Below are 12,363 nucleotides of genomic sequence, written 5' to 3'. Positions count from 1 at the left end.
AAAAGGGTAATATGCAAATAGACTGAATGGCAGAACAACCGAACAACCAATCAAAGCATAATATGCTAATGATATGCTAGGGCTGCTCAACCACTCGCTATGATGTGCACTGACCACCAGGGGGCAGATGTTCTGACCAGTAGGCTAGCTTGCTGCTGGGTCCGACCAATCAGGACTGAGTGAGATGGGCCGGACATACCCTGGAGCCCTCTGAGTCCCTCCCCAGCCCGATCGTGCACTAGTGGGGCTCCTCAGCCTGGCCTGCGCCTTCTCGCAATCCAGGACCCCTCTGGGATGTCGGAGAGCCGGTTTCAGCCCGATCCCGCAGGCCACTCCTCTTGGGAGAGCGCCAGATGCAGGGCTCATGGCTGGCGAGCACTGCTGTGGCAGCACGAGTCTCCCCTGATCGGGACTGATTGGGCACGAGCCTGCGGCAGGCACAGTGGGGCCAGGATGAGTGGGAGCGGCAGGTAGGAGCTGCAGGTGGCGTTGGACTGCAGGTTTTGGCCTGATTCCTGCAGGCCACCCAGAGGGACCCAACCCGTGCACGAATTCGTGCACCGGGCCTCTAGTCTATAGAAATAAAGAGGGAATATGCTAATTGGTCCTAATGGTGTCACAGTCACGACCGTTCAACAGGCTGTGCGCGCACAGGAGCTGGTGGGCAGGGACGGAGGTGGGGACTTGTGCCACCAGGACATGAGGCTGTCAGTGGAGGTGCATGCAGGCCCGCCGCGCCGCCCGCCCGGAGGGGGCCATCAGGATGGGCTGCAGCAGCCCCCCCAGAGAAGCACATGCAAGCCTGCTGTGCTGCCCAGCCCAGAGGGCAGTGTCAGGATGGGCCGCGGTGGCCCCCCAGCGGAAGTGCGCATAGGCCTGCTGCGCCGCCTGGCCGGAAGTGGGGTGTCAGGACAGGGGCAGGGCCTCAGCGGAGAGCTCTCAGCACTCCTGTGCCAGGGTCTGAAGGCGCATAGAGAAAGGGAGGGCAGATGGGCAGTTAGGGGGTTTAGGCCATGAGGGGAGAGCAGATAGACAGTTAGGGGGATCAGGCCAGGAGGGGAGAGCAGTTAGGGCCATCAGACTGGCAGGGGAGCAGTTAGGGGCATCAGGCAGGCAGGCAGGTGAGTGCTTAGGAGCCAGTGGTTCTGGATTGCAAGAGGGATCCCAGATTGAAGAGGATGCAGGCCGGGCTGAGGGACATCCCCCTCTGCACGAATTCCATGCACCGGGCCTCTAGTTTTTAATAGAAAAAAATAAAAAAACAAAAAAATAAAAAAATAAATTAGCAGAAAAGAATATAAAAATATTATAACTGTCTCCCAAATGCTCAAAAAGTCAAAGAGATATAAGCTATAAAAACAATAAAATCAAACTTGCAAAGATAAGCAAGTACTAAAAAAACTATACAAAGACACACTCATCAACACCATAGATAAGATAATAAGGAATTCTTAAAAAGAGTTCAAGAAGCCCACGAGAAAAAGGGAAAGAGAGAGTGGGAGAGGGAGAGAGGAGAGAACAAACAGAAAACAAAAAAGTTAAATGACACACTTAATTCCTAAGATATCAAAAATTGTCATGAGAGAATACAGCAATTGGAGAAGCATTTGTCCAAGAAAATCTACTCTATCTCAGTAGCAACAGTTAGTGTCTTAGCATTTGAGACACAACCCAGTCCCTCCTCAGAGCTGCACTCTGGGAGAGTGGAGCCAAGAAGTAATGGCTCCCTGTTCCCAGCTCTCAGCAGAATAGAATGGTATCTCCCAGAGAGGAGCAGGCCTCACACATGACACATTCTGCGGCACTAACTCCACTCCGTCAAAGCTATGTTCCGGGCAAAAGTGACTTAAAGGCAGGTTTGGGCTCTCTTCTGCACAGTAACTACTAGCAGGGCAGAAGCTCGACCATGGCTGTGACAGACTGGGAGTAATGGGGCCCTAACTGTACTCGACCCAACATGCCGATAGGGTGGAAGTTCCACACCAAGAGAGGCAAGCCAACAAAATGGGCCACCATCCTACCAGCACGCTGCTCATAAAGCAGGTGTGTGCCTCCAAAATACGTGCCCCAGCTCTGAAGCATAAGCTGAGATTTTGCAAAGGCGGAAAGGCAGGCCAAAAGAACAGGCATTATTTGGAATGGAGCAGGCAGGCATTACAGCCTAAGGGTGCTGTCAAAAATGCTGACTTTTCAAGAAGAGACTGGTAGCTTTACGAGAGCAACTGGCTAAACCATAAAACAACTAGAAGTATATCACATAAAACCAAGGACAGAGAAAGCTAAGAAGGTTCTCCTGAGATTATAAGAAACCTCAAATACTGGCCTCAAAAATAAATGCAGTGGTCCCAAGATGGATTGATTGGGATCAGGTGAAAGCTACATTCAGTTTGTTCCCAGCACAAAACTAGAATTATAACTAAAATATAGAAAAATCATCCTGAATAACTAACTGAAGACTAGCTGGAGAGAAGCATTACTAGTATAACCAAGGACTTACAGAGGAAGCCGCCTCAAGACTGGTAGGAGGTGCAGAGGCATAAGAGAGCTGGCTGAGCACTCATGGGCAGCAGTTGAAGTTCCAAAGGGATATGTCAGCTGCGGGGGGATCCCCCTGAGAAGTGCAGGGTCTAAACCCCAAACCAGGCTCCCAGCCCAGAGCACCAGAACTGGGAATGGCACCTACATAACATCTGGTTGTGAAAAGCAGAGGTATCTGTCCACCTGGGAAAGACGGCTAGAAATGCAGGCACCTTCTTACAGGGCCAATGTATAAAATTTCATTCACAGCCACTCACCCTGGGCAGAGGGAGAGCAGAGTGAAATAGAGCTGTTTGAGGAGAATCTGGGGTTAGTGGCTCTGGGGAGAGAGCTGAAGGTCAGCCACCAGGAACCCTGTGCTGAGTCATTCCCCCATATTGTAGAAGACATCTTCCTCAGGCTGAGGGACATCCCCCTCTGCACGAATTCCATGCACTGGGCCTCTAGTTTTTAATAGAAAAAAATGGCAGAGCATTCCCCTCCATGCAATGTCAGCCTCGGGAGAAGCAAGAGCCCCACTCCTTGGAATCCCTCTGTGGAGCTTAAGCCCTGCTGAGGAGTACAGCTTGAGGCTCTTTAAGTGGATGAGCCTAACTGACAGCCTGCAGGCAGAGACGGATCTCTGGGTGCTTTGAGCCTTTTGCTGACCAGACCCTGGGCCCAGTGCTGATAAAAGCCAGCCTTGGTACACACCTGGGTCCTCTCCACATGCAACCACGCCCGGCAGAGGGAGCCACAAGCTGTGGATGGCTGGTAGCTTCAAATAGGTTGCCCAGGGTTAGTCACAGATCGCATCTGATAGTGGCCTACATTACTGTCTGAAGAGGCCCAGAACCAACATACTCAAGGGCCAGCTTCAGACAATAACAGAGCAGTATCAAATAAGCTTCAAAGCAGCATATCCATAAGGAGATCTTGGCAGTCACTAAGGTGAATTCTGCTTCACGTGATCAAAACCTGCACAGCAGTTTGTATGCTGTGTTGGGGCTGAGCCTCACTGTCAGCCAGCCCAACCCCACACATGAAAGGGCCAATGGCAATCAAGTCTCAATTACAAAAGGAGGGCCCACAGAAGGCACACAAGAAACATTCTTAGAGCACCAGCTCAAATGATCATGGACACTGTGCCATTGGGTCCCACAGGTCACCTACTAAGACTGGGAGTCATAGCAGTTCTACCAAAAACATAAAAACAAACACAAAAGGCTGCCAAAATGGGGAGACAAAGAAGCCCCAAAGAAAGAACAAGAGCTAAAAGAAATGGAGGTAAGCAATGTATCAGATAAAGAGTTTAGAGTAATGATTATAAGGATGCTCAACAGCATGTAAAATGGCCTAGAAACCATAAAAAAGGACCAGTCAAAATTAAAGAATGCCATTTCTGGAATAAATAATACACTGGAAGGAAAAAACAGTAAGCTTGAAGCAGAGGATTGAAGTAGATTTGGAAAACAAGGTAGAAAAATACATCCAATCAGAGCAGCAAAAAGAAAAAAGAATTTAAAAAATGAGGATAGTTTAAGGGACCTTTGAGACAACATGAAGCATAATAATATCCATGTCATATATGTTCCAGAAAGAGAAAAAAGAAAGCAAAGTACTAAAAACCTAGTTGAAGAAATAATGACAGAACCCTCCTGCCCCCACTTCCCGCCCCCTGTAACTTGCTTCCTGAGTCCACGCAGCCTAGCTGGCTCACTTCTTTTAAGACTTACTTCTACCTCTGTGACTTTCTAAATAAACTTTTTCTTGTATTTGAGTTCCTTGGGTCTGAATTCTTTTCTTAGCCAAACTCAAGGATTGAGGTCTAACATCTGATGCTGTTCACAGTTAACAAGACCATATCAGGTAATCATCTATAATCATCTATATATAATCCCTGGATTTCATTTTGTCCTTTATAAAGTGAGCTTGTGTGGAACGAGTAGGAGAAGTTAACACTCAGAGGACCTCTTTGGTTCCTCTGAGTCCTCAAATGTGATTCAATGTGGGGTATGTTGCCCTGTTTAGTTCCATTCAGCACTACACATATTTCAAACTTACCCCTGAAGTTATGAATAAATGGGGTTATAGTTCCAAAAACCCTTCTAACATAGACTAATAAAGTAAATGTGTTTTAAGATGTTACATGTAACATTGTATAATCAAAATGATAATCTTCCTAGTAATGTACTGATGAATTCAATCTTTTTAAAATTCACTTTCCATTAAGTAATTTTTATTTTCATTTTCCCAATATAAAAATAAAGTTATGCTGAAAAAAACAAAGGTGTTTGTATTCCTTGTTAATATTTTTAAAACCTTAATTATACAATCTTTATTATGAACAGATTTTAATTTCTGCCATCTAAAAGCTCTTAATATATCTAATAAATACATAAACCCTTGAAGTAGCTGAAAAAATCATTATCAATACAAATCAAAATATTTGTCTTATAAAAATTATTATAGAAATAGTAACACTTTTACTACTCCCTATAGTGCTGCATGATAAGTAAGTAACCTTTGTAAAAAGACTATTCAATTTTTTTAGTATAGAATGTACTCATTCAGGGAACACATTTTGGCCCTTGGGAATGATGAAGTCACAAAACAAAGGTGGCTTCTCTTGCAGAGCTTAAGAAAACAGTGCTTAAGGAGAATGCTGATCTTCTATTGGCTCAGAGCTCAGAGTGTATGTGTTCAAGGAATGTTTGCTTACTCAAGAGTGTCAAAACTATAAATGATAGTTCATGAAGAAATATGTGCATCCATTTGGCCCATATCCCTTGAGGCTCTGATTCTTTTCACCTTTACTATTTTTGTCCACACAGCTCTAGAGCATCTAGTCTCACAAAGTTAACAGCATCCATACAAAATAAGACAGACATGCAAATAGCAACATTAGAATGTCTCTGCCAAGTGAAATTACATGTCTGACTCTCTCTTCCCCACACACACCCCCCATAAATGATACCAACAAATAGAAAAAGGCCCTTTGTTACTGTTCCATCTTTTATGCATTTTCCATCCTATGAGAAGCCAAAAGATTTTCCTGGAATGAATGCTCCCGCAGAACAAACCAAGGTGGCTTGTGAGAACAATATTTCCGCTAGAAAATAAAAGGCAGCCCGAGACTGTTCTCATTCAGATTATAAACTAAATTGTCTTTCTCAAGATTTTTCCAAAGCCATCATTCCATGATTTGAAATTATGTGGGCAAAATCACAGCAATAAAAAGACATTTTTATACCAAAAGTAGGAGAATATCATGGAAAAAAATGCTGTAATTTATATGCTTAACTGTTTATTTGACTTAATAATACTTTTCACAGTTTCAAGAAACAGTTGTGTTTATACCAAAAGTAGGAGAATATCATGGAAAAAAATGCTATAATTTATATGCTTAATTGTTTATTTGACTTAATAATACTTTTCAGTTTCAAGAAACAGTTGTGTCAGAAAGAACATCCTTGAAAATGGGATTAAACAAACTGTTCAGCTTCTCTAGCTGGGAACCTTACTCGTGAGGCACCCTGTAACAACTCGTTCTCTCTCTCTACTATCTAACTGCACCCCTACAATCAGTGAGGTACCACTGCTGACAGGCACCTCTCCTACCGGGGCTTCATTTTCCATCACGATGCTGATGAGTCCTCCCTCAGTGCAGCTCTCCCAGCAGCACAGCATGTTCCCGGGTTCCACCGGCACAGCCCCCGCCGCCCACCGCACAGCAGCCAGAGCAGCCAGCAGAAGCCCTTCTTCTCCGCTGGACTTGCAGGCGTGCAGGAGCCTTAGCATGCCACTCCTGTGATCAAACTGAACTACTTCCTCCAGCTGATTTCCAAGGAACTGTGCAGTGAATGAATAATTCATGACAAGGCCATTGCCGTAACCAATTTCAGCTCTATGAGTATATTATCCACAGCAGTTTGCAATGTAATGATTCTAAACTATATTTGCTGCCATACAAGGAATGAAAGCTCAGTTTTCTAGTCAGTGACAGTAAATGTTAGTGGATCCCTTTGCTCCTTTTTCATGCTAACCTACAGCCCAGGCTTACTTGAGAAATGTCATAATATGTAGGAAAGGTAAATGATTAATCACAGATGTCTAACAGAACAAAATTTTTTTCCTCCATAAAACCTGTCCTGTGAATTAGGTTCTGGCTGTAGAAAAAGCAGCAAAGTGCTTGCCCTGAGATCAGCAGGTCAGAATTAACATTTAGCAAAAGCAAAGAAAATCATTTCCTGCAAAGCACAGAAAATCATCGCGTGGTGGGGGAGGGGAGCTTTTGGTATCAATGCCAGGAAACAAGTTGCTAAACGGGGAATTTGCCTGGTTCTAGGGCTATCAGATCTTTATCTCGTTGATATTCTTCTAAGAAAAACATGAACGTTCCTCTTCACCAACTTGTCAGTGCTTACACATATCCAAATGAGCGACGTCTACAGCAGTTCATTCTCGGCAACCAAAACCAGAATTCCAAGAGGAACCTGAACACAGCATGAAAGGCTCATTCTTCTCCAGGCTCTGCCTCCAGGAGGTCCAGTCCCCACCTATCATGTTTACCTCACTGCCTTAGTCTTTGTTTTTCTTCTGACTGTCTCAAGCTTGTGCTTTGTCAGTAATTACTCTTTCAGCTACTGTTATTCTGTTCCCAGCCACTTCTAATTTATTTATTCTGCAAATCGATTCTTTATATGTCTCCTTGGCTCTGTATTCTTGCCTTTTTACCTCATTCTGCTATTTTTAGTATGTCATTTCTGAGCCTGTGTTTTATGAAACTCAGATTCTTAATAGCTTACTACTTGGGAATTCTCTTCTTTTTTGAAGGGCAGTTATTCTTTCTCCCAGAACAGACTGTGCATTCTTCTTCCACAGGCATGTGCCTTTCTCTCCATCCTGCCACGAGGGCAGAACCTGGCCGGCCAGTCTCCTCACTGGCTCACACCCACAGGGACGGTCTGTGGCATCTGTGGGTGTCACTGTGCAGTGGAGGGGAACCTTCCACTCCAGCTCCGTTCCAAGCTGGTTGCACGCTAGCAGCTCGGCGCAGGTGTGCGAGGAGAGGGAGGTCCGTGGAACGCGAAAAAGGGAAAGGGAATCAGCTCAGCAGGGCTAGGGCCACAAGCAGCCTGACTGCTCTCTCCTGGGATACATTCTTTCCTCCCCAACTTCCTTTAATTCCCGCCATGGCTCTCTGTTGCTTCTTCCTAGACCCTTCCTGTTTCACTGATCCCAGCTTTAATAAACTTCCTCTCAAAAGTCACCTGGACTCATGTCGTGAAATTTTTCCAGCACAAAGTCCAGAACCCACACGCTACAGGCAGACTATGCAGACCCGCTCAGGTCCCTGTCCAGTAGCATTTTCTGGCGCCCAGAGAGACGTGCCTTGTCAACGTTCCCTTCTGTCAGGGGTTCTGCTGACTCCCAGCTCACTGACGAAATACTCGGCCTCAGGTGTTCTCATTAGTCTACTTTCCTTTTCTTTTTTACGAGCCTGGACGTGCCAAAGCAGGGATCCCCAGTGTGCTTTTCTTTGTCACGTGAGGAGCATTCCGGGAAGGGCTTCCAGTCACGTGAAATCCCGGCCCCTGCAGGACTGCCTGCATCACTCAGGCTCCTGCCACAGCCGTCCGGGATTTTTTATTTTACTCCCTATCCTTTTCTCTCATGCAGCCTCTGCACGGCGTGGGGTTGGGAATGACTTGAGTCAAACTCTGAATTCTTGGAAATTTTTATTTCCAACAGACCATCAGCTGTTTTCTTTAAATTTGCTGTTGGCATATTTCTGCCAGTTTTTATCCATTAGCTGTTCATATAATTATGTCTAAAAAGATGGATATTTTGAAATCTGGCTTCATTCTGCCACTCTTAAAACAGAAATCACACTACTTAAAACAAAACAAAACAAAACAAAACAAAACAAAACGCCCTGATATGGCCACATAAAAAAAGATGACTTTTTGGCCTGATAGATGTCAAAATACTAGCATTACCGGTATACCAAAATGACTACAGTGGATGTTGTTGGTTGTTCTCCCTCCTCCTCAACAGAACACAGATTCTCTTCAGTACTTCCTTCTCCCCAGAGTTACCTTGGATGCTGGCCTCACCCTGCGACCCTGGAGTAAGTTGACTGGCTCATGAGGTGAGATCTGCTGGAGGCATCTGGGATATACCTTCTCCCTTAGAGAGAGCGACAAGCTCCTCTTCCTCTCTTTCTCCATGCACAAGGCTATGTACAGCCCTGAATTCTACTGACAATGACCTACAACATTAAGTGAAATCTGCCTGGAGATAAAGCGAATCCATGAATGGTAGAGCAGATCAACAGAAAGAACCTGGGTCCTTGAGTATGTCTCTGATATGAAGCCCATCTCTTACTTTAATAAAAAAAAAATAAGTTTTTATTGATTTTAGAGAGAGAAGGAAAGGGAGAGGGAGAGAGAAACCTCGATGTGAGAGAGAAACATTGATCATTGCCTCCTGCATGCACCCTGACCAGGGATCGAATTCGCAACCTGGGTATGTGCTCTGACCAGGAACTGAACCAGCAATCTTTTGGTGCACAGGACAACACTCAACCAGCTGACTTTTATCACCCACTTTCATATGGGCTGCCTTTTATATGAGCTAGTAAAGCTCCATTCCCCGGGGCGGGGGGGTGGGGGCATGCAGGAGGCAGCCAATCAATGATTCTCTCTCATCATTGATGTTTCTACCTTTCTCTGTCTCTTCTTTCCTCTCTGAAATCAATAAAAATATATACAAAATACCTACAAAAACAAAATTTGCCACATTTATTTTCTCTCTCTTCCTGACACACACATATTTTTCCTTATTATTTTCCTTTTTCTGGATGAACCATTTGAAAATAAGTTGCAGACATATGGATATCACCTCTAAATATTTCTGAATGCATTTTTCTAATAAGGACATTCCTCCATATAACCACAGTGCCATTTTGACATCTAAAAAATTAACCATAATTTTATAATTATCATCTAATTTATAGACAATATTCAAATTTCCCAATTGTCTCAAAAAGCATAGTTTATAGCTGCTATTTTTCCTAGCTAGTCCCATCAATGTTTACATATTACATTTGATTCTTATGCCTCTTGGTCTTCTTAAATCTAAAATAGTCTTCCCACATTTTTCTGGGATTTTTTATAATAAAAATTTTTTTTAAAGTGAGAGCTCAAAGTTTAAAATTTTCCTTTAAAATGTATTAGTATTACCTTGAATTTAATAAAGTAAATTTTCAAAGGTATTATGAAAGTTCACTTGGTAAAATATTCTAGTCTCTGTGCCCGTGAGTCAGATGTGGGATGCCAGCTGCTCTCAGTGGGTCGGTTTGGGAAGCCACCAAGGCTAAGAAAGGATGATGGTGACATTCACTGGCCACGAGGCCATGCTGGTAAGCAGAATCCTAGGTCCCAGAGCGAATCTGAAAGAAGACCTCTGCTCTCAGGGAACAGACATCAGTGAGTGTTGGGGTACCATACAAATCACTTGAGCACGTTGTTCATAAATCGTATGTGACGCTGCTTGTAAGAGCTCATTACACAGCTAATAATACACAAGCTTATGCCTTAGTTAGCCTAAGCCTAATTTAAACCAAAGCGCTGAGGCAGAGTATATTAAGACTCCTTACAACTGCAGCCACAACCAGTTAGTTACTTACATGTTACCTGAATGCTGTGAACCCAACGGCAGTCTGCTGTTTAAAAAGACAGGCTTCTGAAATGAGGTAAACTGAGTTTTCAGAAGCAAACATGAAAACCGCACCAGGAGGACTGACTGAAAGGGGCAACATTTCACTGCTTATGCAAAAGCAGCAGGAAAGAAGGCTGTAAACTATTCCGAAATACTGCAAGCAGCAAGAGTAACTGTCATGACAAGGTGTGCTTGCTGTCATGATACGACGTGTCTGTGAGACGCTGACTGCAGACTGTGGCTCCTCTGCCTCGGTGCCCTGGCACACGTCTCGTTTTTTTCTCAGGCCATTCTTACTGACAATTTTAACTATTCCTGTTCCTGGGGCCTCCTTTCCTGTCTATATGTTGCCGACTTCAAAATTCCATTTTTCTGTCTTTAGCTTAGTTAGATAGATTTCTCTCTCTGGATTCTACACATCTCCAGCTGGACGGACCATCGAGCACCTCACACTTGTCCATCTACGACCAAACTCACCATCTTTCCTGCTAAACTGCCACCCCGCCCTCCATGCTGAAGTCAATGATGTCACCCTGTTGTCCAGGCCAGACCTCACCGATCTCCACCACCACAACTGATCGGCCTCCAGCACTGTCAGCGAACCCACTTCCTGTCCACCTCCTTGCAACTGCTCACTTCTCATATCCCCAACACCTCTTTCGTCCAGGTCATCATCAAGAGGACTGCTGCAATCGCCATCTAAGTGGCCTCCTCCCTGACTCCCCTCTCCAAACCCCATGACCTTACCAAAACAGAGCTCCAACTATTAATGCCTTGTCCCACACCTTCATTCACGTCCCAGTGCTCGTAGCGTCAATGTGGTCACTCCTGCCTCCTCTCAGTGCTCCTACTACGCACTCGAGCATGAGTGTTTTTTCAGTCCTTCAAACATACCATACTCTTGTCTCCCTAGGAATTTTCACCTTGTACTACTTTCTCTGCCGGCACTCCCTTCTCCTCTATCTTTAGCTAAGTCCTACTTTTTAAGGAGTCATCTTTGACATCTCTTCTTCCAGAAAGCCTTCCTGTCACCATGAGACTGAGTCAGGGGCTCTTCTCTGGACCATGGCACTTACACACTGAGCTGCGCGACTGTCTAGTTTCCCTGCCAGCAGTGCACACAGCAGGAAGCAGGAGGTGGAGGCAAGACGACGAATGTGGAGGCTGGTACAGCAGTAGGGATGGTGAGGGCCTGGACTACAGTCACCATGTGGGAACTTACGGAAGCACATGACCTGGGAGAGACTTAGGAAACACAGGGTGTCTCTGCCTTATGCCCATTTATGCTAAATGCCTGACAAAGCACCACCATGAAACGGGTGCTTATTAAATATGGGTTAAAAATTAATAAATTAATAAAGACACAAGACGAAGATGTAAGGAAGCAAACAGGAGAACATATGAATCTAGTTCAGTATACACTTGTAAGTGTTGCAGGAATGTAGACACAGAGGGGAGTGGAGCTGGGCGAGGTCATAGGAGGGACATGTGGTTTGAAAAGATAGAGCCCAATGGCTGGCTGAGCAGCCTGTGCAAGCAAGTGAGTGAGAACATAGGAGGGGAGGTTGGGTTTGATACTAATTCTATCACTTGCCAACTACCAACCAGGGAACTCGTCCAAACTTTCTGTGGCTCACCTATAAAACAAAGATGACAATGATAGTGCCTAACTCAGAGTGCTCATATGAGAACCAAATGAATCCGTTCTCATATTTCTAAACCCCTGAGAAGAACAGTGGATTGCACAGAAGAAACATGGTATTAGTATATGCCATGTTAAATTAAATAAAGGTAGCTTCGCCTATTTAGATGCTGTAAAAATGGTCACATGTGAAGTGAATAATTAACAACTGCATACCTCCATTTACCAGAAGATGCATCACACACATTTACTGAAAACTGTGAGAAATTTTCATATCTAGATCTTTAGGTAATATGTACAACATATTTTATACATATATATACACTTCCTAGTACACAGGAGAAATTGGAACTGCTGAGCTGCACCAAACAATACACCCCACTCCCATCTCAAAACACATAGAAATACTTGGTAAAATATAGCAAAATAACTTTGAATATGTAACCAAACTCAAAAAAAAAAAAAAAAAATTCCGGGGG

The 12,363-nt window shown here is 44.4% G+C and overlaps 1 protein-coding gene across 8 annotated transcripts in view; it reads right to left on the bottom strand.

The window, feature by feature from the left end:
• The window catches only part of MARCH8 (membrane-associated ring finger (C3HC4) 8, E3 ubiquitin protein ligase), a 126,851-nt gene that overhangs the window by 37,847 nt on the left and 76,641 nt on the right, over positions 1–12,363 (bottom strand). Inside the window, exon 1 of one of the 8 annotated variants that reach the window (XM_014537442.1) lies at positions 10,211–10,399. The exons of the other annotated variants lie outside the window; for them this stretch is intronic. The gene's annotated coding sequence lies outside the window, so the exon portion shown is untranslated. Of the gene's footprint in view, positions 1–10,210; positions 10,400–12,363 lie in introns of those variants that run through there. 8 annotated transcript variants of the gene reach the window in all.

This window comes from Myotis brandtii, unplaced genomic scaffold (genome assembly GCF_000412655.1).
Source record: "Myotis brandtii unplaced genomic scaffold, ASM41265v1 scaffold1032, whole genome shotgun sequence".
Taxonomy (NCBI): Eukaryota; Metazoa; Chordata; class Mammalia; order Chiroptera; family Vespertilionidae; genus Myotis; species Myotis brandtii.
The sequence above is the reverse complement of the archived record's forward strand: the minus strand, read 5'-3'. Positions and strand labels throughout refer to the sequence as shown.